This window comes from Gossypium hirsutum, chromosome A13 (genome assembly GCF_007990345.1).
Source record: "Gossypium hirsutum isolate 1008001.06 chromosome A13, Gossypium_hirsutum_v2.1, whole genome shotgun sequence".
NCBI classification, from domain to species: Eukaryota; Viridiplantae; Streptophyta; class Magnoliopsida; order Malvales; family Malvaceae; genus Gossypium; species Gossypium hirsutum.
This window is the reverse complement of record NC_053436.1, coordinates 46299851-46327288: the sequence shown is the minus strand read 5'-3', so window position 1 is coordinate 46327288 and position 27438 is coordinate 46299851.

Sequence of the window (27438 nt, the reverse complement as noted above, 5' to 3'; positions counted from 1 at the left end):
CAATACTTTTTTTCCTCAATTGTTTTACTTCCCGAGCTAAAATCTTAACCGGCTCTTCGCCATAAGTCATAGCCAGTCAGATCTCGACCTCTGTCGGTGAAATCACATGCAAAGGATCAGATTGGTATCAACACAACATAGACACATGGAACACATCATGAATCTTTTCCAATTTAGATGGTTAAGCTAACTGATAGGCAATTGGCCCTACTTTCTCGGTGATCTCATACGGTCCAATAAATCGTGGACTTAATTTGCCTTTTCTACCAAATCTCAAAACCTTTTTCCATGTAGACACTTTCAAAAATACCTTATCACCGATCTAAAACTCAATCCCTTTCTGTTTCAAATCCGCATACGATTTCTGTCTATCTAAAGCGACTTTCAAACATTCACGTATTATCTTTACTTTTTCTTCGATTTCTCTAACTAAATCAACTCCGTGAATTTGTTTCTCTCTGAGCTCAGTCCAATACAAAGGCGTTCTACATTTACGCCCATACAATGCCTCATAAGGCGCCATTTTCAAACTCGACTAAAAACTAATGTTATAGGCAAATTCTACCAACGGTAAATACTTTTCCCAATTACCTTGGAACTCAAAGACACAACACCGTAGTATATCTTCAAGAATTTGAATTACTCGCTCAGACTGACCATAGGTTTGCGGATGGAAAGCAGTACTAAAATTCAACTTTGTACCTAAAGCCTCCTGTAACTTATTCCAAAATTGTGAAGTGAATCTCGAATCTCTATCCGACATAATCGATAAAGGCACCCGTGTAACTTCACTATTTCAGAAATATACAACTGGGCTAGCTTATCAAGTGAATAGTCAGTGCATACCGGGATAAAATAAGCTGACTTTGTTAATCGATCTACAACAATCCATACAGCATCTTTCTTTCTCGGTGTCAAGGCAAACCCGTCACGAAATCCATAGTAATACGGTCCCATTTTCACTAGGGAACCATCAGAGGCTGAAGAAAGCCTGAAGGTACTTGGTGTTCAGCTTTCACTTGTTAACAAATCGCCCGTATCCCTCGTCGGAACAGGGTTCGAGGTACTACCAGATTTAAACTCATCCATTTATATAAAACGAGACCGTAAAAATTTTTGATCAATTTTAAACTTTTCATACACACGTATATTATCCTTTAATCGGGCTTAATAGGCCCAAAATATTCATGAGGCATTATTAAATATTTACCAATATCTTAGTCTTGTATCATTTACTTATTCAACTTTACAACCCTATACATGCCATAGACTCGAAACACTAAGATTTATTTACGCTGATAGCGTAGACTTGACAATGTGATAATATCTCTGACGGCCTCCAACCCGAGCTAACCTGGCAACCCTAGGGAATATGGGAAAGAAAAGGGGAGTAAGCTTTACGCTTAGTAAGTTCATAAGAAAACAATAAGCAACTCATTAACAAGTTTTATCAATGTTTACCACATAACCACAAATTCACTACAAGTTGTCTTCGTGAGCAATAGTCACTAAATTATTTATAACTGGAGGTACAAAACTCCAAATCAATTGCCATTAATTTTCCCTGAAAATAAACTCATATATCTTCCATCCATAAAATTTTCAGAATTTTAGGTTTGGCCAATCAATACCAGATTTTTCTTAAAGTTTCCCCTGTTTCACTGTTTGACTAATCTGACCACTCTTCACTACGAATCAAATTTCTCATTGTATAGAATTCAAAATATGTTCTATTTGATTTCATTTGAAACTAGACTCATTAAGGAGTCTAAGCATATAAATTTTATCTTATAACCATTTTTGTACAAATTATAATGATTTTCTAAAAATAGAACAAGGGACCCCAAAGTCATTTGACTCTATCCCACGCCACTTCAAATATCTCATTATCACCAATTCTTTTGCTTACACGGTTTCTTTTATAAGAAACTAGACTCATTAAGCTTTAATTAAATAATTTATTCAGCTTCTAACTCAACTCCAACAATTTATGGTGATTTTCCAAAATCACGTTACTGCTGCTGTCCCAAGCAGATTTATTACAAATTTACTCTTTCACACATTCTTTGCATTCACATTATTTAAACATGTATATCACCAATCAATTTCATCACATATCTATAATTTCACTCAAGCATAATCTCAATACAATACATCATGCTCAATGATTCGCACACAATCGCACAATCGTTCAAATTAGCAATTATAAGATGATTTCGCACATAGTCCACCCTTATCGATAATTTACGATGGTTTTGCCCTTACTCACATGTATGACATAGGCATTTTCACCTATGCTTCTCATTTCACACTCATGATTCAATTCCAATCGATCTAACATGCATAAGAATATATCACATACCTGGCCAACTTAATGTATTGAACAAATTCAATTGCCGATTTAACACAAGGTCTCATAGTCTTAGACTTTTATCAAATCACCGGCATTTAGCCTGCTAGGTTTTAAACCCGATAATATTATTCACCAGCTTAAAGCTTGCTAGGCTCAAAGCCCAAATATCACCATTATAAAGTCGTCTCATAAACAATTTATATAATATAGCATGTATACCTGTTCACTTTGCTCTATTTAATCATTCAATCACAATTTATAATTTCCCTTTGAATCATTCGATATTTTGCACACTAAGTGTCATTCTCAATATCTCGCACACTAAGTGCCATTCTCAATATTTCGTACACTAAGTGCCATTCTCAATATTTCGTACACTAAGTACCATATTTGATTGCCCCGCACACTAAGTGCCACATTTTGTCGATATGTCATCAGACGTTAAAATATTCACGTATATACAATTTATACGATATTAAAGCATTAGAAACATAAATTTAGCAATGCTTATTGCATACGAACTTACCTCGTTCGCAGTAACGATAAATTAGATCGACGAATCCGATACTTCGTTTTTCCCTCGATATAGACTCTTACGAGGCTTAACTTGATCTAATCAATCAAATTCAACTATTACAATCCTTATTCTATTCATTTTAACTCAATTTCATATTTTGGTAAAATTACTATTTTACCCCTAAAGTTTTACTTTTATTCAATTTAGTCACTGAGCTCAAAAAAATGCAAATTAACTATTTTAACCATAATTAAGCTTAACTGAATATTCATGGTATTAAAACAGCCCATAAATTACTTTATGGCAAAATTACATTTTTTCCCCTGATATTTCAACTTCTTTACAATTTAGTCCCTAAGCTCGAAAAATTAAATTCATTTAATTTTTGGCCAAACCCATGCCTAGACAAATTTACTACTACTTCATAACAGCCCATATTTTCATTTATTCACACTTTCAACCACATAATTTCAATAATTCACAATTTAATCCAAAATTGACATTTTTACCAAAATTCACTTTACAAAACATGTATATCCAACAACAATAATTTATTTTCCATCATCAACTATCAAAATACTCATGCACTCAACAATGTCAACATTCAAATACTTTAACAGTTTTGAAACCAGAGATATGGGCTAGCAGAATACGAAGCAACGATCTCAAAAACATAAAAATTATCAAAAACCGAACACAAAACATACCTAAATCACTTCATGCAAATGCCGAAACTAAGGAAGCTTCAATGGCTTTCTTTTCTCCTCCATATTCGGCCAAGAGATAAAATTTGCATGGCCATTTTATGTTTTATTTTTATTTAATACATTTTAATATTCCATTTACCTTTTTGTCCTTTATAATAATACATAATTTCATATATGCCAAACCACCAATCTCCACTATCATAAAGTAATGGTTTAATTGATAAATAGGGACTTATACTTTAGTAAATCATGGAAAATAAATACTTAAACAATTAGAATGTAACTTTTTCATTTTACGCGATTTAGTTCTTTTTGCTTAATTAACTATCGAAACGATAAAATTTTTCAACGAAACTTTAATACCATCTTTTTGCCACTCCGTAAATATTTATAAAAATATTTACGACTCGGTTTATATAAATGAGGTCCCGATACCTCATTTCCTAAACCCACTTGACCTTAGGGTCATACCACTTGAACTTAATAAATCACTTATAAAACAAATATCACAATATCAAAAACATTTTTAAAATCACAATTAACTCGTAAATATTAAATATAATATTTACAAACCTACTCGTCGGATTTGGTGGCCCCGAAACCACTGTTCCGATTAACCCTAAAAATGGGCTGTTACAACTCTTCCCCCCTTAGGGATTTTCGTCCCCGAAAATCTTACCAAAGAATAAATTAGTGATTTTCTTTCACGAACCTCAACAATTTTTCACCTAGCCTCAGATTTCTCAATTTTTCAATCTCATGAGCTAAGATTATGATCTGCTCTTTGCTATACATCATAACAAGCTGAGTTTCTACTTCTGTAAGAGATATTAAAGATAAAGGATCTTATTTGTATCATCACATCATATATATAAGAAACACATTACGGTTTTTCTCAAGTTCTGATAATAATCTCATTCAGTCCGATGAATTGCGAACTCAACTTCTCTTTATAGGTAAATCGAGAAATTCTATTCCCACTATAATACTTTCACAAATACTCAATTTTCTAATTGAAAATTCAATGTTTTTACGCATCAAGCCCACATATATTTTCTATAAATCTGAAACTGTTTTTAGACGGTCATGAATTACTTTCATTTCCCTTCAGTCTTTCCAATCACATCGACCCCGAAATTCTTTTTATAAAAATTCAATTCAATACAACGAAGTTCAGTAATTGCAACCATACCACACTCATACAATGCTATCTTAACATTCATCTCATAACTATTATTATTATATGCAAACTTAACCAACAATAAATGTCTTTCTCGGTTGCTTTCAAGTTCTAGAACACAATGTTACAAAGTAATTCCATACCCAAAGCTCATAGTAGTTTATTTTAGTAACACGATATAATCCTCGTGTCTCCATTTGAACAATGAAAACTAGCACTCTTTTAGTACTCCCCGTACGGACAGATAATTACCACTGTGCTAGATGTCACAATTGTTGTAAAATCTTTGGATTTCTCAATACACGAACTCTATCTCGACATAACGAACAATTGTAGGTTCCAATCTGAAATTCTAAATCAGAAATCAATTTACGTTGTACCCTTTTTAACTTGTAATTCACTGACACACCTCTTAACCTCACAAATTTGCTAATTAAACATCAATTTAGTTTCTAGCTCAGCCAATAACTACTCATCATTTGATAAGATTAATCACATGATTATCGGCCGTAAAACACATAAAGATTCTCGCTCAGAACCCCAGAGACTATAATCATTGGTCCAGATTGATAATCAATCGCTGACTCATAATCTTTCAACAGTTCAAACCATCTTTAATTCTTGTGTCAAATAACTCTTCACCTGAGAACTGACGCTTCAATTAACAATTTCTTCAACTGTTTACCACTTTATTGATAATTATTACATCATTCAGACTTCCCAATCGCGATCTATAAGAACATTTCTCAATAAAATCGTTCTGATGGATATAATTTTGTATCATATCTTCTAGAATATGAATCATGCATTCAGAATATTCATCTATTTATCCGTGAACATTCAAACTTTATTTCCACCCTGTGGATAAATTCAGATACAAGTAACTCGATTAATCATTCAAGCAATTAAGCTAATCAAGCTAGACAACTGAATCGATCTCGACTGTCAAGTAATAACTTTTCAATTATTAATCAACGAAGCTTTGAACCATACTGAAGCCGCAACCATCAGATAATTTAAAATCATAGTGCCATAATAAGGCTGACATCTCAACCGTATAGATATATAATGTCCCAATTATCAATAATGCATTTTGAACATAAGAGAAATTGAAATATAGTTACAGTCATTCAATAGATATTTTTCACAGATAACCATATAGAATCATAAGAAAGCAGAGATACTGTAATTCTCGAATATATCACTATACTAATCTTTTTTTTAAGAAAGCACCCATATCAGATGACAGATACCTCAATGATGTTTCAGAGGAAATCCAGAAGTAAAGCATCACTCATATGCACCAGAATCAACAGTAACAGACATAATATAATCTTCATGTATACTAAGCAGATCAACAACCAGTAGGAGCAGAATACCAACATCACACAGATTTAATCGTCGATCTTTTCTTTCAATAAAATGAAATAGAATACCAGAGAAAGATATAATAATGCTGATTGTAACCCGAACAGCCCAACAATGCTTTCATATATCAATATATATAGATAACGTTCTCATATGATAAGAATTTCATCTGAAAATATACAGCTTCACATACCTCTGAGGATAATTGAACACATAGAATACCCAGAAGAGTTCTTGTAAACCATTAGACTATAATTGATGTGCTCAAATATCTTTATAATTCAAATATGATTCTACTGTCTATCTCTGACATCACTAATTTCTCATTATCCCAACACTAACGGAGGCCAATTCAGAAGAACTTCCAGTTAATATATTTTTTAAATATCATACCTGAATATTTGGTTTCATCTAATTCAACTTTTCTTTTAACAGTGACTTTACATATTACAAATGGCCTTCAACACGATCCAATATCTTTTCTGTTACTGCCTTCACTTGCAGACTCATTCTCTTATTTGATCACAATACTAATCCTTCAATCACGAGACTCTGTCATTCCGCACTTGTAAGCTTATTTAAGCCATATAGTACAGATCTCATTATAATGCTTTACCAATGAGGGGGTGAGGGTTGTAAAGCCAACAATTTTAACTCTTACGTAAGCATGCACATCACACATACTATTATGAACGAACAGTTCATTACTAATTCCGCATTCTCAAACATCTAGCAATCATTTACTTATGATCACTTGGTACTTAACACATAGCTCATACGCTAAATCAAATCATAAATTCCAAATCAAAATATTCACACAACAATCATATACCCAACATCACAACTCATATACTCATATAATTATAACATTTATCAATAGCAGAATATCATGCATTCTGATTCATACCTTTTTATGAGTTTCAACTCATCACCAACACATTTTCACTCAAACGTTTGAGTATAACATTCTGTACTATCAGAATTAGCTCGGTTGGAAAGCATATCTGTCTTATGAAAAACACACAGAATAAGCTTTGAAAGCTTAGTAAGCCTTAAGCAAATAAATCATTTCAATGATTATGAAAATTCCATATCACTAATCCGAATTGAAAAATAATCTCAATTGCATATACATTCATAGTACTCTTAAGTTCATATAACCTTATTAAATAGCCTTACTTATTTATATTTACTAATAACTTATGACTATGATTTTAAATTCGTGTGATAACTGTCAATTCATTCGTATGAACAAAACTTGCACATATCCAATACATACCAACCAAAACATGTCATATTTTTCCCTGTTTGATTCATGGAACCACAAGGTCACATGTCAAGCACATATAGCATATATTTATCTGTTATTTATCACGTCTCATTTTCACATGGACTACATACATCTGACCAAGTTTATTCAATATCGATGCCACTATCTCGGACAGGGTCTTACACGAATCATAAGTGATGCCAGTGTCCCAGACACATTCTTATACACTACTTCAAATCAATGCCTTCGTCTTGGCCGAGGTCTTACATGATCTCATTTCACACACTTAGTGCCCCAACAACCGATCTTGCACACATAGTGCTTGGTTACGGAACTCGCACACACAGTGCCTCAACAACCGATCTCGCACACACAGTGCTCGGTTACGGAACTCGCACACACAGTGCCTCAACAACCGATCTCGCACACACAATTCTTGGTTACGGAACTCGCACACACAATGCCTCAACAACCGATCTCGCACACACAGTGCTCGATTACGGAACTCACACACACAGTGCCTATGTTCACTTGTTGTTGCACATTGAAGTGACTTAACCAAGTCTATAAAACATCATATATGTGCACTTTGAACATATCATTTCATTTAACTTTGGATTCATATATTCATGAACACTTAAACATTTCAGAGCCAACTTTAATTTAATCAAATAAGTATAGAACACAATTTCATTCGAACATCTGAGTACATATTCTATACTATTAAAATTAGCTTGATTGAAAGACTTATCTGTCCTATTCAAAAAATTTTCGTCAGAGTCAGGAGATATCACACTATCGCAGGTCAAATATGGCATGTACAGCTAGACTCACATACGCCATGGTAGTCCTAGAACCGACTAAACCATGGCTCTGATACCAAGAAAATGTAACACCCTTCGCCCGTATCCCTCGTCGGAACAGGGTTCGAGGTGCTACCAGATTTAAACTCATCCATTTATATAAAACCAGACCGTAAAAATTTTTGATCAATTTTAAACTTTTCATACACACGTATATTATCTTTTAATCGGGCTTACAAGGCCCAAAATATTCATGAGGCATTATTAAATATTTACCAATATCTTAGCCTTGTATCATTTACTTACTCAACTTTACAACCCTATACATGCCATAGACTCGAAACACTAAGATTTATTTACGCTGATAGCGTAGACTTGACAATGTGATAATATCTCTGACGGCCTCCAACCCGAGCTAACTTGGCAACCCTAGGGAATATGGGAAAGAAAAGGGGAGTAAGCTTTACGCTTAGTAAGTTCATAAGAAAACAATAAGCAACTCATTAACAAGTTTTATCAATGTTTACAACATAATCACAAATTCACTACCAGTTGTCTTCCTGAGCAATAGTCACTAAATTATTTATAACTGGAGGTACAAAACTCCAAATCAATTGCCGTTAATTTTCCCTGAAAATAGACTCATATATCTTCCATCCATAAAATTTTCAGAATTTTAGGTTTGGCCAATCAATACCAGATTTTTCTTAAAGTTTCCCCTGTTTCACTGTTTGACTAATCTGACCACTCTTCACTACGAATCAAATTTCTCATTGTACAAAATTCAAAATATGTTCTATTTGATTTCATTTGAAACTAGACTCATTAAGGAGTCTAAGCATATAAATTTTATCTTATAACCATTTTTGTACAAATTATAATGATTTTCTAAAAACAGAACAGGGGACACCAAAGTCATTTGACTCTATCCCACGCCACTTCAAATATCTCATTATCACCAATTCTTTTGCTTACACGGTTTCTTTTATAAGAAACTAGACTCATTAAGCTTTAATTAAATAATTTATTCAGCTTCTAACTCAACTCCAACAATTTATGGTGATTTTCCAAAATCACGTTACTGCTGCTGTCCCAAGGAGATTTATTACAAATTTACTCTTTCACACATTTTTTGCATTCACATTATTTAAACATGTATATCACCAATCAATTTCATCACATATCTATAATTTCACTCAAGCATAATCTCAATACAATACATCATGCTCAATGATTCGCACACAATCGCACAATCGTTCAAATTAGCAATTATAAGATGATTCCGCACATAGTCCACCCTTATCGATAATTTACGATGGTTTTGCCCTTACTCACATGTATGACATAGGCATTTTCACCTATGCTTCTCATTTCACACTCATGATTCAATTCCAATCGATCTTACATGCATAATAATATATCACATACCTAGCCAACTTAATGTATTGAACAAATTCAATTGCTGATTTAACACAAGGTCTCATAGTCTTAGACTTTTATCAAATCACCGGCATTTAGCCTGCTAGGTTTTAAACCCGATAATATTATTCACCAGCTTAAAGCTTGCTAGGCTCAAAGCCCAAATATCACCATTATAAAGTCGTCTCATAAACAATTTATATAATATAGCATGTATACCTGTTCACTTTGCTCTACTTAATCATTCAATCACAATTTATAATTTCCCTTTGAATCATTCGATATTTTGCACACTAAGTTTCATTCTCAATATCTCGCACACTAAGTGCCATTCTCAATATTTCGTACACTAAGTACCATATTTGATTGCCCCGCACACTAAGTGCCACATTTTGTCGATATGTCATCAGACGTTAAAATATTCACGTATATACAATTTATACGATATTAAAGCATTAGAAACATAAATTTAGCAATGCTTATTGCATACGAACTTACCTCGTTCGCAGTAACGATAAATTAGATCGATGAATCCGACACTTCGTTTTTCCCTCGATATAGACTCGTACGAGGCTTAACTTGATCTAATCAATCAAATTCAACTATTACAATTCATATTCTATTCATTTTAACTCAATTTCATATTTTGGTAAAATTACTATTTTACCCCTAAAGTTTTACTTTTATTCAATTTAGTCGCTGAGCTCAAAAAAATGCAAATTAACTATTTTTAACCATAATTAAGCTTAACCGAATATTCATGGTATTAAAACAGCCCATAAATTACTTTATGGCAAAATTACATTTTTTCCCCTGATATTTCAACTTCTTTACAATTTAGTCCCTAAGCTCGAAAAATTAAATTCATTTAATTTTTGGCCAAACCCATGCCTAGACAAATTTACTACTACTTCATAACAGCCCATATTTTCATTTATTCACACTTTCAACCACATAATTTCAATAATTCACAATTTAATCCAAAATTGACATTTTTACCAAAATTCACTTTACAAAACATGTATATCCAACAACAATAATTTATTTTCCATCATCAACTATCAAAATACTCATGCACTCAACAATGGCAACATTCAAATACTTTAACAGTTTTGAAATCAGAGATACGGGCTAGCTAGAATACGAAGCAACGATCTCAAAAACATAAAAATTATCAAAAACCGAACACAAAACATACTTAAATCACTTCATGCAAATGCCGAAACTAAGGAAGCTTCAATGGCTTTCTTTTCTCCTCCATATTCGGCCAAGAGATAAAATTTGCATGCCATTTTATGTTTTATTTTTATTTAATACATTTTAATATTCCATTTACCTTTTGTCCTTTATAATAATACATAATTTCATATATGCCAAACCACCAATCTCCACTATCATAAAGTAATGGTTTAATTGATAAATAGGGACTTATACTTTAGTTAATCATGGAAAATAAACACTTAAACAATTAGAATGTAACTTTTTCATTTTACGCGATTTAGTTCTTTTTGCTTAATTAACTATCGAAACGATAAAATTTTTCAACGAAACTTTAATACCATCTTTTTGCCACTCCGTAAATATTTATAAAAATATTTACGACTCGGTTTATATAAATGAGGTCCCGATACCTCATTTCCTAAACCCACTTGACCTTAGGGTCATACCACTTGAACTTAACAAATCACTTATAAAACAAATATCACAATATCAAAAACATTTTTAAAATCACAATTAACTCGAAATATTAAATATAATATTTACAAACCTACTCGTCGGATTTGGTGGCCCTGAAACCACTGTTCCGATTAACCCTAAAAATGGGCTGTTACAGAACTAATCTGAAAGTCTGATTCTATACCCAATTCACATTGGACTCTTTTGGCCTGCAAATCATCGTAACTTTGCTGAGCTTCATAAATCTCTTGGAGAAACAATGGTCTAGCTCTTAACTCAGCTAGATCGAACCATCATCTGATAAGGCCAACTGAGTGTTCATAGCCCTCAATGTAAACAAGGATTTCTTATTCAAGGCATCGGCGACCACGTTCGCCTTCCCCGAGTGATAATCAATCACTAGCTCATAATCTTTTATCAACTCTGGCCATCTCCGTTGTTGTAGGTTCAAATCCTTTTGTGTCATTAAGTACTTTAGACTTTTATGATCAGTATACATACGACATTTCTCACCATACAAGTGATGTCTCCAAATCTTCAATGCAAAAACAATGGCAACCAATTCCAAATCGTGCGTGGGATAATTCTTCTTATGTGGTTTCAGCTACCTCGAGACATAAGCTATCACCTTGCCTTCTTGCATAAGTACACAGCCCAATCCATTCAAGGATGCATCACTATAAACTACGAATTCTTTTCCCGGTTCATATTGTACTAAAATTGAAGCCTCAGTCAACAATGCTTTTAGTTTCTCAAAACTCTATTGACATTTTTCCGCCCACTCGAACTTGACATCTTTTTGTAACAATATCATCATCGGTGTAGCAATCATGGAAAAGACTTTAACAAACCGTCTATAATAACTAGCTAAGCCAAGCAAGCTTCTGACCTCTGACACATTCTTCGACGGTTTCCATTCAACAATAGCCGAAATCTTACTCAAATCTACTCGAATGCCATCACCCGAAACAATATGCCCCAAGAATCTAACTTCTCGAAGCCAAAACTCACTTTTACTAAACTTATCATACAATTGTTTATCTCTCAAGGTTTGCAAAACCGTTATCAAGTGTTCAGCATGCTCGGTCTCATCACGAGAATAAATCAGTATATCGTCAATAAAAACAACCACAAATTTATCTAGGTATAGTCAGAAAATACGATTTATTAAATCCATAAATACTACAGGAGCATTCGTTAAACCAAAAGGCATAACCAAAAATTCATAGTGACCATACCTCGTCCGAAATGCAGTCTTCGGTACGTCCGAATCTTTAACTCTCAACTGGTAGTTAACGGACCTTAAGTCTATCTTTGAAAATACTGTGGCTCTCTTCAATTGGTCAAACAAGTTATTTGTTCTTTATGGTTACCTTATTGAGTTGTCGGTATTCAATGCACAATCTCATTGAACCATCTTTCTTTTTCACAAATAGCACCAGTGCGCCCCATGGAGAATAACTAGGTCTAGTGAAACCTTTATCCATTAACTCTTGTAATTAGACTTTTAACTCTTTTAACTCTGTCGGAGCCATTCTATACGAAGTAATCGAAATAGGTGCAGTACCAGGAATTAATTCAATGCCAAACTCAACTTCCCTAATTGGAGGCAATTCGGGCAACTCTTTTGGAAACACATCTGGATATTCGCATACTACTGGCACTGACTCAATTTTCAACTCAGACTCCTTCGTATTCAACACAAAGGCAAGATAAGCTTCATAACTCTTTCTCATATATCTCTGAGCAGTCATGGAAGAAATCACTACAAGCAAGCTATCTGATTCATCTAATTCAACCCAAAGAATGTCACCACTTTCACATTTCAATTCAATGATTTTCCTTCCACAGTTTACTACTACATCATGCATGGTCAACCAATCCATACTAAGTATTATATCAAATTCATCAAACGAAAAAAGCATGAGATTAGCTGGAAAACAATGACCTCTAATCATTAAAGGGCAATTCTTACATACTTAATCAACTATCAGATGCTTGCCTAGAGGGTTTGACCCTTTTATCACAAATTCTGTAGACTCAAGGGGCATATTCATGCTAGACACCAATTTCACACAAACATACGAATGGGTAGATCCCAAATCAATCAAAGCAACAATGAAGTATCATAGAGAGAAAAAGTACTGGTAATCACATCAGGGGATGAAGCCTCTTCGCGAGCGCGAATGGCGTAAGTTCTCGCAGGTGCTCTACCCTCGGGTCTCTTGGCTGGATCTCTAGGTGCACTCTTACTACTCACTCTATTTCTCAAATTCTTTTGTGGTCTCCCTCTAGAAGTAGGAACGCCCGATCTTGCACTCTGAAATTTTTCCTTTTCAACCGTCTCAGGACAATCCTTGATAAAATGTTCGTGTGAACCACACTTGAAACATGCTCAGGTATTCATCCAGCATTCACCGGGTGACGTCTGCCACAATGTTGACACTCAGGTCTATTAGGTCGAGCGTTACCTATACTTACTATTGAAGTAGTCTGAGCCTTATGATCCAAATAGTGTTTCCCATAGTTCTTGTTTGAGAACCTAGTTGAAACACTCGATCTAGTATTAAACTCTTTCAGTTTCTTAGTTGAGGACTGAAATGATTTACCCATTTGTCTCTTCTTCAAATCTCGAGACTCTGACTTAGCTTTTCTCTTCTCTTTAGCCAAATCCTCAGCCTTACAAGCTCTTTCTACGAGCACAACAAATTCTCTCAGTTCAAGGACACCCACCAACAAACGGATGTCTTCGTTTAATCCATCTTCAAATCTTTTGCACATGATTTACCCATCTGTCATTTAGCCTTGTTTTAACTCAAGGAATTCCTTCCTTTTCTGATCAATAAATCTTTGGCTAATGTACTTCTTACAGAATTCTTCTTGGAAGAATTCCTAGTTAACTCTGTCCCTTGGTACCACCGACACAAGGGTGTTCCACCACTAATAAGCCGAGTCTCTCAGGAGGGACACAACACATTTGATGCATTCCTCAAGTGTGCAAGATAACTCATCAAACACCCTAATGGTATTCTCGAGCTAGAATTCTACCTTTTCAAGGTTATCATCTTTACTGGCTCGAAACTCTTCGGCCCCTTGCTTTCGAATTTTACCCACTGGAGGTCTATTTAGTCTCATAAAACCCACACCTTGGGGAGCTATAGGAATAGGCTGAGGAATAGGGGGTGGAGGGGGGTTGAGCGTTTGGGTTCGTTCGAACGAACTCCGTATACCAAGCGTCCATCACATGGAGAAAGGCTTCCCTGCTTTCTTCTCCTTGACTAACTATAGGGGGTCTACTATCAGACGGTGCTGCCCCTTTAGTGGGCATAGGCGTGTTACTTTCAACATTATCTACCACTACTCTGTCGGGATCCATTCATTATATGAAAACATATTTTAAAATCATCAAGAGTCGTCATACTATCATAATATATGTATGGCATGTACAGCTAGACTCATACACTTGCTATGCTAGTCCAAAAATTGACTAAATCGCAGCTCTGATACCACTAGATGTAACACCCCTACTTGTTTTCGACGTCAGGATAGGATACAAGGCATTACTGGACTTAAACACAAGTAAGCATACAAGACCAGGCCATAAAATTTCATCCAAATTTAAAACCTTTCAATCACATGCAACTTGTCCTTTATAAGGGCCTACGAGGCCCGAAACATACATCGAAAGCGGTTTGGGACTAAACTGAGATCTTTCAGAGCCTTTTTAACACTTAGAAAATTTTCTTGTTTTGAGGAGTCACACACCCATGTGGGTAGGCCGTATGGTTACACACGCCTGTGTCCTCAGCCCATGTAACTCTCTGTTTATGACATCATCAGTCAAATAAGGTCACACGACCAAGTCACACACCCATGTGCTTAGGCCGTGTGGCGAATTAAATTCCAAAAATATCAAGTGTAGACTTCACAAGGCCTGGGCACATGCTCATGCCCTAAGGTCGTGCCCTTCATATGGCAGAAACATATGCCCGTGTCTTTGCTCGTGTGTTTACGACTGGGCATTTTGTTTTGCATTAATTAGGGTGCATGGGACACACAGTCGGATCACACGCCCATGGGGTAGACCATGTGTCACACATAGCCTAGACACACTCCCGTGTGTCTACTTGTGTGGACAGCTTTAAGGCTATTTTCCAAGCCATTTGGAATCCTTAAATGTTCATTCACTCATACATTTCTGATAGCATGCAACATAGTATATTTAGTCACTCAATTACTCATAAACTTGCTTAATTCATGACTTTGTAATGTCAACATATCACCTATCCAAACCATCATGCTTTCATATAGCATTCCACACTAATTTCATATTTGTTCATCACAGTACCTACTTCTAATTTACTCAATTATACCATAGCTTTGGTCATACTTATTACCCATGATTCATTCATTTAGCATATATGCCATTCATCACATATTTCATCCACCAGCAACCACATCAAGCATAACACATTGCATGCATGCATAATTAATTAGGATTACAACCCAAATAACCAATATAAACCATATCACATGGCCATATACAAAATTAATCAAACATTACCATAAGCCAACACATTTGGCTAAACCAATATGACATATAACAAAAAGACCAAGCCCCTATACATGCCATACTCAAAATGTTGAAACTAACTATACCCCAAATGTCGAGTTGATAGTGTGATCGACTCTCCGATGTCCTTCAATCCCCTAGCTAGCTTGGCGATACTATAAGAAAATGGAAAAGAGAGGGGAGTAAGCATAAAGCTTAGTAAGTTCACATGCAAATAAATAGCAACATAATCATATAATATATATAAATACCATTGACATAGCATAGTTTTCATATGTGCCATCATAAATTCATAAGCATAACTTAAATTTGTAGACATAACTTTCACATTTTCAATCTTACCAAAAGTTCATCACATACCGAACTCATTTATATGAGTTTTTCGTACATACCTGCACCAACTCATAACACATTGTCATATTTTCTCATCGTTGACTTACTTGTCGAATAACTCACAGGTTTACCCATTGAACACTGGGAATACTATTGGATACACAAAAGACTTGCACATAAGTGCTACATACGTAGCCAATGCTACCTCATATCACATATCACACATTGCTCGCTCTCGAGCTAATCACAGGCCTGCTCACACAAGCTGACGATCAGAAAGTAACTACTCGGGCTGCTCACACAAGCTGAAAGGTACCTGCAACACATGCCGGGCTACCTAGCCACCGGTAGGACGTACATGACTAGCACTCGGATTCACATAGTCACATATACACATAATCTCATGTGCTCATAATCACATAGTTCCTAGTGACATGTAACGCCCCATACCTGAGACCGTCGCCAGAGTCGAACACGAGGTGTTAACGGACTTAATTCATTTACTTACACAGTTCATTTATAAATTTCCAGACAAGCTGGCTAACTGCATCGCAGTCACTTTAAAAATCATATCTCGAGTTCCGAAGCTCGAAAACTGATTCTGTAAATTTTCCCTAAAACTAGACTCATATATCCATCTACAAGTTTTTTTCTAGAATTTTTGGTCAGGCCAATTAGTACAGTTTATTAGTTAAATTATCCCCTGTTACAGGGTTCGACTACTCTGACCTTCATGCATTACGACTTAGATATCTCCCTGTACAGGGCTTCAATAATTATGCTGTTTGTTTCTAAAGAAACTAGACTCGAAAAGGAATCTGTAAATATAGGGCATGACTTCTAATTATCTCTGGTTAATTTATAGTGAATTTCCAAAGTCAAAATAGGGGATCCAGAAATCGCTCTGGCCCTATTTCACGAAAACTTAAACATCTCTTAAAATACGGCTCATATGATCGTTTCGTTTCTTCCATATGAAGATAGACTCATTAAGGTTCGATTACATAATTTATTCACTATTTAATTCCATTCCTACTATTTTTAGTGATTTTTCAAATTCACATCACTGCTGCTGTCAGCATCTGTTTTTAAGGTAGACTTTACCTATTTCATGGTTTTCCATGGATCAACTAGCCATTTGTCGTACATAGCACCAAAATGATCGTGATTAACCATTCCAATGGCTAATCGTTACCAAGCATTTCCATACCACTCAATGAACAATATACAAAATGATTATAATGCTATGCTCAAAATATATAAGCCATTTTCGCATGGCTATCCAAATATATACAATACCAAAAGGTACATGACTAACAACAAAAGGGCAGTCCTATACATGCCATTATCAGAGTTCAACTAAAAGAGTACCAAAAAGGGCTTTGATAGTGTGGACGACTTTGACTTTGACACTCCCGAGTCCGATAGCTGACGAACAAAATCTATAAAACAGAGAATCAAAGCAACGGAATAAGCATTTAATGCTTAGTAAGTTTTGAATAATGAAATTATGCACAACTAAGGTATAGCGTTCGTATGACTAAATGAATAATTGCATATACACATATTCTCAAAATCATACTTACTTCACATTTCAACCCTTATATTCATACACAGGGGATCAACTTAACTAAAGGCCGGAAGCTTGTTAATCAATTGAGCGAATACTATTTAAAAGGAATCAACTATTCCAATGCACATACGAAACATACCTCATCGTTTGGATTTTACGAGCATATTAATTGAAATTATTACAGCAAGATCGCTCATTCTCCAAACCCAAGTACCTTCGGAATTTAGCCGGATATAGCTACTAGCTCAAATGCCTTCGGGACTTAGCTCGGATATAGTAACTCGCACAAATGCCTTCGGGACTTAGTCCGGATATCGTAACTCGCACAAATGCCTTCGGGACTTAGCCCGGATATAGTAACTCACACAAATGCCTTCGGGACTTAGCCCGGTTATCATCCGAATATTCATGCACATATCAATAAATCATGACACATCTATATTTCATTTTCATAACTAGAATTCGAACACAAGTCACTTATCAAGCATTACCATTTTCGGCTCAATAGCCACATACAAAGAGCATGATTTTGATTTGCTTATAACATGATCTCCATATACATTCGGCTAGCCGTCATAAGTATAAACTAATCACCTCAATATATAATTCAAGTAGAATCATTATATCTCCGTTTATTTGTTATGCTATATGTCATGACTTAATCAAATCATAAACTAAGTTCCATTACTCGAAAACTTACCTTGGATGTTGTCGAACGACTTCAAAGGCTATTCAATTACTTTTTCCTTCCCTTTATCGGATTTAGTTCCCCTTTGCTCTTGAGCTTAATTTAACAAATAAATTGATTTAATCATCTTGAACATCAAGAGAAATTCAAGGTACTTAGTCCATATATATCTATTAGACATTAGAGTGATATTTATGAAATCATGAACCAAATTCAACATATTGGCTAATATTCTCCTTTAGCCGATTATCTAAGTCAAGATAGAATCATCATTATGCTTGCTTATAACCGAATACATGCAACACCAATCTATCTATTCATTCATGTGTGCATCTTATTTAAGCATGTATATCTACAATCGAATTCATCATGTAAATATCTATGAATTCACTCAAACAATCTCAATACAATACATGGTGCTCAAACCATTATTCAAATTCAAAACTCGGCTAGTACACATATATACACTAGCAATCAAATACTAACATTTGCACTTCACCTTAATAGCTAGCTTAGCAAACCTTAATTTAACACATAATTATTCATAACACAATTAAAGCATCCTCTCCATTCCATCAATTTAAAACACATACATTGCCCAATAATATCCAAAATCATATTCGGCCTTAGTACACACTTGTTAGCCGATTTTTCTCCATTTAGTAACTAATGCACATATGTGCTCATTTGCTAGACTCTACTTCACCTAACTACCATTTATCTCTTCCATTTACTACCATGGCCGAATGTTATAACCCAAGCCACACATATTGTTCCTCAAGGCCCCTCAATGACCACATTCGGCACCCCTTAAGAACAACCCAATTTCAACCTTCAAGAAGGAAGAAAAAATATATGTACTAAGAGCTTCAAACTACTTGGCCGAATATCATACTTCCAATCAATCAAAATTTAATCCATGGAATGAATAGAACTTGAACTAACCACCTTCTTTATACATAATTTTCCAAGAATTTCAAGGTACTTACCTCTTCCTAATCCTCATCCAAGCCGAACATGAAGCAAGAGAACTCCTTTCTTCTTCCTTTCTCCTTAGTATTTTCGGCCAAAGATGTTAAAGGATGAACACTTTTTTTTCTTTTCTTTGTTTTCAACACCCTTCATCTCCTTATTTTATTACTAACCCTTTTATTTTATTATTTCTAACATAAAACATTAACACAACATGTGACAACCCTAAAGTGACCCTAGTCGAAAAGCGGTTTCGGGACCGCTAAACCGAGTCACCAAATTATTTGAATATGATATTTATTGTCTAAAATAAATGTGTGAAAATTTTAACCTTCGATTTAGTAAATTGCATGTGAATTTAGTCAATAGGACTTATGTGTGACATTTTTGAAATGTGATAGATCAAAACATAAGGACCTATTAGTGCATGTTGAAAAAGGGGGGACTTGCATGTCAATTTTCCCCCCCATCTAGTAGTGGCCGGCCATGACATTAGGATGGACAAAGGGTGATGGGCAAAACATGTCATAGACATGTTGTGTTGGTGCATCATGGGAGGAAACAATAAAATAAAATAAGGAGTATGGGTAATAAAATAATAATGGAAAGGTAAATGATGATGAAAAAAAATTGTCTCATCCATGTTTCCCCCCCCATTGCCGTGAATTGAAGAAAGAAAACAAAAAAAAAGTGTTCATTCTTGAACATCTTTGGCCGAATAGAGGAAAGAAAGGAAGGGGAAGAGCTTGAGAAAATCGGCTATGGTGGTTTGCTAGACTAAGGTATGTTTGATGTTGTCCTTGAGATTCATGCATGTTTTTAGTTGTTAGTTTGAGTTCTACCTAGCCCATGGTTTAAATCTTTGCTATGAGATGGAGATGATATTCGGCCATGGGTGTTGTCTTCTTGGTTGATGTTTGATGTTGTGGTGATGAGGCATGAAGATGAGTTAAGTTTCGGCTAAGGTGGATTTGTGTTGATGTCATTTGCATGCTAACTGTAAAGCTTTGTAATGATACATGTGATGGTGATTGATGACTCTTGGATTTTCTTTTTGGCATTTTTGAGTTAGACATTAAGTTCTTTGTGTAACCCATGACCAAAATTGAATGGTATGGTGTCTTGATGCATTCGGCCATGGTAGAAAATAGATGTGAAATGGTAGTAAGGTGAAGTGCAAAATGTTAGTATTTGATTACTAGTGTATATATGCGTATTAGCCGAGTTTTGAACTTGAAACAAGATGATATATAATCAATACAAGTAACCATACTTGTAGGAAGTATTAAGCATATAATCGGTCTCAACATAGACATGCATATTCGGCCATAGGAAGAAGATTGGTGTTGCATGTATTCGGTTAGAGGCAAGCATATTGATGCTTTTATCTTGGCTTAGACAATCGGCTAAAAGGAAGTGTGGGTTAATATGTTGAGTTGATTCATGATTTCATATGTATGTGACTTTAATGTCTAATGTATATATATATGGGCTAAGTATCTTGAGTTCCTCTTTTCGATGCTCAAATGATTAAATCAATTTATTTGTTAAATTAAGCCCAAGAGCAAAGAGGATCAAAGTCGGATAGGGGAAAAGAGAAAGTAGACGAATAGCCGTGGATATCTAGTCGTCAACCGCTTCCGAGGTAAGTTTTAAGTGATTAAACGTTGAGTAAATTCAATCATAATAGGACATAATGAGTTGATTTAATAAGATATGATGTGGCCATGATATGTCTTAAACTCAAATGGTAAGTTCATATGTGTTTGGACTTGGAAAGTTAAGAGCAAATTGTAATAATTTGCTTTGGACAGCAGCAGTAACGTGATTTTAGAAAATCACTATAAATTGTTGGTGTGGAATTATAGGCTGAATAAAATATGTAATCAAGGCTTAATTAGTCTAGTTTCTTATAAAAGAGACCTTGTGAGCAAAAAAATTTCCTATAAAGAGATATTTAAAGTTGTGTGAGACGGTGTCAGAATGACTCCGAAATCCCCTGTTCTGTTTTTAGAAAATCATTATAAATTGTACAAAAATGGTTATAAGATAAAATTTATATGCTTAGACTCCTTAATGAGTCTAGTTTCAAATGAAATCAAATACAACACATTTTGAATTCTGTAAAATGAGAAATTTGATTCGTAGTGAAGAGTGGTCAGATTAGTCAAACAGTGAAACAGGGGAACTTTAAGAAAAATCTGGTATTGATTGGCCAAACCTAAAATTCTGAAAATTTTATGGATGGAAGATATACGAGTCTATATTCAGGGAAAATTAACGGCAAGTGATTTGGAGTTTGTAGCTCCAGTTATAAATAATTTAGTGACTACTGTTCAGGAAAACAGCTCGTAGTGAATATGTGATTTTGTTGTAAACATGGATAAAACTTGTTTTAGTTACTCATAAGCTATTGATTAAACCCATACGTGAATTCTAAATCGTGATATTGTAAAACGATACATGAGTGTTAGATGGATCTTTGATATTAAAATTTGTGAAATTGTAAGTTTATGAGTATTCGAATATGAAATGATAGTATGACGTGAAATTGAATTATTCATTGGGAAATGATTAATGTAGATTCGGCCAAGACAAAGTGTATACATGGTAGTATATGTGATATGTGAAGTATATTTGGATAATTGTGATGTGAATGTATATATATGTGATAAGGCCTAATGGCCGATGTGATGAATGTGAAAGTGTATATATGTGATAAGGCCGAATGGCCAATGTGATGAATGTGAAAGTGTATATATATGTGATAAGGCCTAATGGCCGATGTGATGAATGTGAAAGTGTATATATGTGATAAGGCCTAATGGCCGATGTGATGAATGTGAAAGTGTATATATGTGATAAGGCCTAATGGCCGATGTGATGAATGTGAAAGTGTATATATGTGATAAGGCCTAATAGCCGATGTGATGAATGTGAAAGTGTATATATGTGATGAGGCCTAATAGCCGATGTGATGAATGTGAAAGTGTATATATGTGATGAGGCCTAATGGCCGATGTGATGAATGTGAAAGTGTATATATGTGACAGGGCCGAGTGGCCAATGTGATGGATGTGAAAGTGTATAAATGTGATAAGTCCCGAAGGGCAATTGTATCAGTACTATATCCGGGTTAAAACCCCGCAGGCTTTATGCGAGAGTATTATCCTGATTAATGTCCGTAGGCTTCGTGCTCGTACTATATCCGAGCTTTAAAGACCCGACGGCTAAATGCTAGGATTCAAGTAAGACTTTGATATTGAGTATCTGCATTAAGTTACCATCAAATAAGTATTATGTATTCAAGATGTTCAGGTACGTATTACTTACTCATCGGTGGAGTGATTTCGAGGTGAATTATCAGTATCAAAGAGGTAGGTAAATGTGATTAATATTATAACTCCAAATGTGAGAATGTGCTTTGGAAATATTTGACCATCTAGGTCATTATTATTCGAAAGTATATATGTGGCAGCCAAGTGTTGCGTTTAATGATATTATAGATCGAGATGAAGCTCTAGATTAACTTCATCGAACAGTTGAAATGAATGACCAATAATAGTGATTGAGAACACTTTGTCTTGCTTAAAACTTACTAAGCATTAAATGCTTACTCCGTTCTTTGAATCTCTGTTTTATAGATTTTGGTTCGTCAGCTATCGGACTCGGGATTATTGAAGTCGAAGTCGCCCACACTATCAAAGCCCTTTTGGTACACTTTTGGTTGAACTCTGAAAATGGCATGTATAGGACTACCCTTTTTGTAGTGGGTCATGGACCCTTTGGATTTGTATAATTTTGGATAGCCATGCGAAAATGGCTTATATATGTTTGAGCATAATGTTATAATCATTTGGTATGGATATGGTTATTGAGAGGTGTGGATATGCTTAACAAGGATTGGCCATGGGAATGGTTAATCACTATCATAATTTGTGCTATTTATGCTAAAAGGGCTAGTTGAATCATGGAAACTATGAAATAGGTAAAGTCTACCTTAAAGGCAGATGCTGACAGCAGCAGTGATGTAGATTTGGAAAATCACTAAAAATAGTAGGAATAGAATTAAATAGTGAATAAATTATCTAAATGAACCTTGATGAATCCACTTTCATATGGAAGAAACGAAACGGTCATATCAGTGGTATGTTAAGAGATAATTAGGTTTTCGTGAGACAGGGCCAGAACGGTTTCTGGATTCCCTGTTCCGACTTTGGAAATTCATTATAAATTAACCAGAGATAATTAGGAGTCATGCCATATATGTATAGATTCCTCTCTGAGTCTAGTTTCTATAGAAACAAACGGTATCAGTATTGAAGCCCTGTACAGGGAGATATCCGAATTGAAATGCATGAAGGTCAGTGTAGTCGCACCTTGTAACAGGGGAGACTTTAACTAATAAACTGTACTAATTGGCCTGACCAAAAATTCTAGAAAAAAATATGTAGATGGACATAGGAGTCTAGTTTCAGGGAAAAATCACGAAACTGATTTTCGAGTTGTGAAACTCAAGATATGATTTTTAAGGTGACAGCGACACAGTTAGCCAGCTGTCTGGAAAAATTTAAAATGGACTGCGATAGTAAGCGAATTTAGTCTGTGAACCCCTCGTGTCCGACTCCGGCAACGGTCTCGGGTATGGGGTGTTACAATTTTATTGGTATCAGAGCTACGGTTTAGTCGATTCTAGGACTACCGTAATACGTTTGGGTCTAGCTATACATGCCATTATGTGATTATTTGATATTGTGGTGATTTCAGACAATTGAAAATGTGTTTATTTATTGTAATGAATTCCGATCCCGATCGAGCTGTAGCAGATGGTATTGAGAGGACTGAGACATGCTTATGACGTGTCAATATTGAGAAGGGTATAACATAAGTAAGTTTTGAGTAATTGAATTTGGTATTTAACTTAAAATGCCATGATATACATGTATGATAGATGAATGATGTCCCATTGTCCTTATCATAATAAGGTTATTAGAGAAATGAACAAAGGAAGAGATTGGGGATATATGCTTTTGTGTGATTGCTTATTGAGCTGAAAGTTTAGTAAAAGAAGCATACATGTATTAGATTTGAATGATATTTACTACTTAAAGTCAAGAATCATGTTATATGTTTACATGTGAATGAATTGATTAAATTATAAATGTGATTTGTGCCATGTGAAACATGATAACATGTGAATAAATATGTATGAGACTCAGTGATGTGAATCCGAGTTTAAAGACCCGCTGACTATATGAAGAGATTATGTCCGGATTAAAATTCGCTGGCCTTGTGTGGAGATTTCATCCGAGCTAAAGGTCTCGACGATGATCCGGGCTAAGTCCCGAAGAGCATTCATGCTAGTGATGTATCCGGGCTAAGTCCCGAAGAGCATTCGTGCTAGTGATGTACCCGGGCTAAGTCCCGAAGAGCATTCATGCTAGTGATGTATCCGGGCTAAGTCCCGAAGAGCATTCGTGCTAGTGATGTACCCGGGCTAAGTCCCGAAGAGCATTCGTGCTAGTGATGTATCCGGACTAAGTCCCAAAGAGCATTCATGCTAGTGATGTATCCGGGCTAAGTTCCGAAGAGCATTCGTGCTAGTAATATATCCGTGCTAAACCTCGAAGAGCATTCGTGCTGGTGTTATATCCGGGCTAGGTCCCGAAGAGCAATCATGCTGGTGACGTGTATTCGGGCCTTCGTGCCTAGTAGGCTTCGTGCCGGTAATTTGAGCAAAGTTTAAGTATTCATTACTATACGAATTCAAATTTAAATGAGATCATATGATTAAAAGTGTTCATACATGATGTTTATAGACTTGGTTAAGTCATTTCAATGTGTAATAACGAATGAATAAGAGCACTATGTGTGTGAATGATTAGAGGCACTGTGTGTGTGCGAATTCCTTTAATCGAGCACTATGAGTGCGAGATCGGTCAGTGGGCACTAAGTGTGTGAAGTGGAATTCATGTAAGACCTCGTCTGGGACGAAGGCATTGATTTGAGATAGTGTGTAAGACCATGTCTGGGACATGGCATCGGCTCGATATGTGAGCATATGTAAGACCATATCTAGGATATGGCATTGTAAGAGCTATATGTGCTTAATGAGTATCCGTAATGATTTCGAATGATTCAACGGGTATCGCTAACAGTGATTAAATATGCTAAATGAATTCAATGTTCAGGTATGTGGAAGTTGATTTTCTGTTGGAAATAGGTTAAGTTGAATAGTGAGATATGATGGAGTTATAAAGGATATTTATTGGGATGTTTGAGTATATGTGTACTTTCGGTCAGGTTACAGCTTATACATGAATGAAAATGTGGGTTACAAATATGTGGGTTGATGATGTGAATTATACATGTTAATATGTACTTAATATGTGTTTGAAATGCAATTGTGAATTAAATTAAGTGATTATTGCTTATGAAATCAAGAAAATGAGATATATGCGCATACTTGTAGAAATGTTTATGTATTTGTTTTAAGATAAGAAAATGATTTTATAGATCGATGCGAAATCAATAATGAATTACAATTGCTATCGATGAGCTAATGTCTTTGTGGATATAATTCAATAAGAGGACGTTATCCTAAACTATGCATCGGTAGAAATTTTCGGGGACGAAAATTTCTTAAGTGGGGGAGAGTTGTGACAGCCCTAAAGTGACCCTAGTCGGAAAGCGGTTTCGGGACCGCTAAACCGAGTCACCAAATTATTTGAATATGATATTTATTGTCTAAAATAAATGTGTGAAAATTTTAAGCTTCGATTTAGTAAATTGCATGTGAATTTAGTCAATAGGACTTATGTGTGACATTTTTGAAATGTGATAGATCAAAACATAAGGACCTATTAGTGCATGTTGAAAAAGGGGGGACTTGCATGTCAATTTTTCCCCCCCATCTAGTAGTGGCCGGCCATGACATTAGGATGGACAAAGGGTGATGGGCAAAACATGTCATAGACATGTTGTGTTGGTGCATCATGGGAGGAAACAATAAAATAAAATAAGGAGTATGGGTAATAAAATAATAATGGAAAGGTAAATGATGATGAAAAAAAATTGTCTCATCCATGTTTCCCCCCCATTGCCGTGAATTGAAGAAAGAAAACAAAAAAAAAAGTGTTCATTCTTGAACATCTTTGGCCGAATAGAGGAAAGAAAGGAAGGGGAAGAGCTTGAGAAAATCGGCTATGGTGGTTTGCTAGACTAAGGTATGTTTGATGTTGTCCTTGAGATTCATGCATGTTTTTAGTTGTTAGTTTGAGTTCTACCTAGCCCATGGTTTAAATCTTTGCTATGAGATGGAGATGATATTCGGCCATGGGTGTTGTCTTCTTGGTTGATGTTTGATGTTGTGGTGATGAGGCATGAAGATGAGTTAAGTTTCGGCTAAGGTGGATTTGTGTTGATGTCATTTGCATGCTAAGTGTAAAGCTTTGTAATGATACATGTGATGGTGATTGATGACTCTTGGATTTTCTTTTTGGCATTTTTGAGTTAGACATTAAGTTCTTTGTGTAACCCATGACCAAAATTGAATGGTATGGTGTCTTGATGCATTCGGCCATGGTAGAAAATAGATGTGAAATGGTAGTAAGGTGAAGTGCAAAATGTTAGTATTTGATTACTAGTGTATATATGCGTATTAGCCGAGTTTTGAACTTGAAACAAGATGATATATAATCAATACAAGTAACCATACTTGTAGGAAGTATTAAGCATATAATCGGCCTCAACATAGACATGCATATTCGGCCATAGGAAGAAGATTGGTGTTGCATGTATTCGGTTAGAGGCAAGCATATTGATGCTTTTATCTTGGCTTAGACAATCGGCTAAAAGGAAGTGTGTGTTAATATGTTGAGTTGATTCATGATTTCATATGTATGTGACTTTAATGTCTAATGTATATATATATGGGCTAAGTATCTTGAGTTCCTCTTTTCGATGCTCAAATGATTAAATCAATTTATTTGTTAAATTAAGCCCA